Consider the following 2,609-nt stretch of genomic DNA (forward strand, 5'->3'; position numbering starts at 1 on the left):
TAAACTATGATGGATGATGCAGAGATCCATTTCTGGGGCCCACTTGGTGTGTGCTGGGGCTTGAGACTTAAGCAATTCACGTGCAGAGGCCATTTGTGGAGTTGAACGCCAGTTTTTGTGCCAGTTTGGGCGTTCAACTCCAGTTTTTGATCCTTTTCTGGCCAGAATTGGGCAGAGAACTGGCGTTGAACGCCCGTTTACGTCGTCTATCCTTGTGCAAAGTATGGACTATTATATATTGCTGGAAAGCCCTGGATGTCTACTTTCCAACGCAATTGGAAGCATGCCATTTTGAGTTCTGTAGCTCCAGAAAATCCGCTTTGAGTGCAGGGAGGTCAGAATCCAACAGCATCAGCCGTCCTTTTTCAGCCTGAATCAGATTTTTGCTCAGCTCCTTCAATTTCAGCCAGAAAAATACCTGAAATTACAGAAAAACACACAACTCATAGTAAAGTCCAGAAATATGAATTTTCCTAAAAACTAATGAAAATAGACTAAAAACTAACGAGAACATACTCAAAACTATATGAAATTAACCCCAAAAAGCGTATAAAATATCCGCTCATCAGAGACTAACAGGACTACTGAAGAAGCATGGGATAGTTCACAAAGTAGCAACAGCTTATCATCCCCAGACTAATGGACAAGCAGAAGTGTCTAATAGAGAGATTAAACGCATTCTGGAGAAAATAGTAAAACCTCATAGGAAGGATTGGAGTGCCAGGCTACAAGATGCACTTTGGGAATATAGAACAGCATACAAAATACCTATCGGGATGAGCCCCTTCCGCTTAGTGTACGAAAAGGCTTGCCACCTTCCAGTGGAGGTGGAACACAAGGCTTTTTGGGCTGTAAGGGAGTGCAATATGAATTTTGAAGAATCTGGTGCTGAAAAAAAACTGCAACTAGCAGAATTAGAAACTCTTCGCCTAGAAGCATATGACAATTCCAGGCGATAAAAAGAGAAGATGAAGGCTATCCATGACAAACACATAAAAAGGAGAGAATTCAGACTAGGGGAGTTAGTTCTTCTTTATAACTCCAGACTGAGGCTTATGCCAGGCAAACTAAAATCAAGATAGGAAGGTCCCTACAGAGTAGAAAAGGCAGAGCCATACGGAGTTTTCCACCTGCGTCATCCTTCTAGCTCCAAATTCTTGAAGGTCAATGGACATCGCCTGAAGCTTTATCATGGAGAGAAGATGAAGGATCACAAAGAACTAGAGGTTTTTCTTCTGGAAGATCCACCAACAGAAGCAGAATGAGCCTGAAGACGTCCAACTTAAGGACGTAAAGGCAAAGTGCTAGGTGGGAGACAACCCAACATGGTATGATCGTTCAGTTTAAGTCTTAGTTTATTTTACTTAATTCTATTTTGTTTTTGTTAATGACTCTTCTTAAAACCTCTGCATATAGCTTGCATTTGCATTTGCATTCTGCATATAAAAAAAAGAAGAAGAGAGGCACGCGACGCGCCAGCATCGCTGACGTGTCCGCGTCATAGTGCATTAGAAACTAAGAAGATGAGAAGCAGAGAGTCACGCAAAAGTGTGGTTGGAGCCATGCCTTAAACACAAACATGCCCACGCGACCGCGTCGCTGACGCGTCTGCGTCATTTTGAAAAATAGCATCCCACGCGTCCGCGTCACCCACGCGACTGCGTGCCTCTAAAAATCGACGTAAAAGAGGTGTATGGAAGCAAGTTATGATGGAGTGGGGCTGGAATGATGCTAGAAGCACATCCCTACCACGTGACCGCGTGCCCCACGCGGCCATGTCGTTTTACAAAATCAATCCATTCACGCGATCGCGTCACCCACGCGAACGCGTCACCCAGATTTTTGGCAAAATGCATTTAAAACAGAGAGTTGCGCGAACGCAAGGCTACACTCGCGCCAATGGCACAAATCAGGCCACGCGATTGCGTGACCCATGCGTCCGCGTCACCTGAACTTATCGCCCACCACGCGATCGCGTGACCCACGCGTCCGCGTCACATGCGACACACAGTTTATCCAAATCAACCAAATATCTTATTTTTTCCTTCTCAAATCTAAATCTTTTCTTTTCCTTTCTTATTTCTTTCTTCTCTCTTCTTCCTTCTTTATTCTTTCTCACTTTTTACTTTCTCATCCCTTATTTTTCATTTTCATTAACAAGGTTCTTTTCTTTCTTCTTTCCCTCTTTACTTTTTCTTTATTATTTTTATTTACATTTTCTTTTTCTTTTTACTTTCATTATCTATATTTTCTTTTTCTTTCTTTTTCTTTTTATTCCTTTAATTGGTGTTAGAAATTTAATTATGTGATTATTTTCTTTTACATTTTGCTTGTGGATTATTGTGGAATTGTTTGACAATTACTATTACTTCTTAAAGGGTTGATTGCATGTTCAATTTAATACTTTCAATAAAATATTTACCATGCATGCTATGTGTTTGTAAAAAGTCCATATGGCATTGCACATTATTTTACTCTATTCTACTACTCTAATGCCTGTTTTTCACAAAACTTCTTTTATATTTTATTAATTAAATATAATTATCAATACAAACAGGTTGTTAGTTTGAAAGGGTTGGTAATCTAACTTGGACATTGAATGCATGATC

Source organism: Arachis ipaensis, chromosome B01 (genome assembly GCF_000816755.2).
Source record: "Arachis ipaensis cultivar K30076 chromosome B01, Araip1.1, whole genome shotgun sequence".
Lineage (NCBI taxonomy): Eukaryota > Viridiplantae > Streptophyta > Magnoliopsida > Fabales > Fabaceae > Arachis > Arachis ipaensis.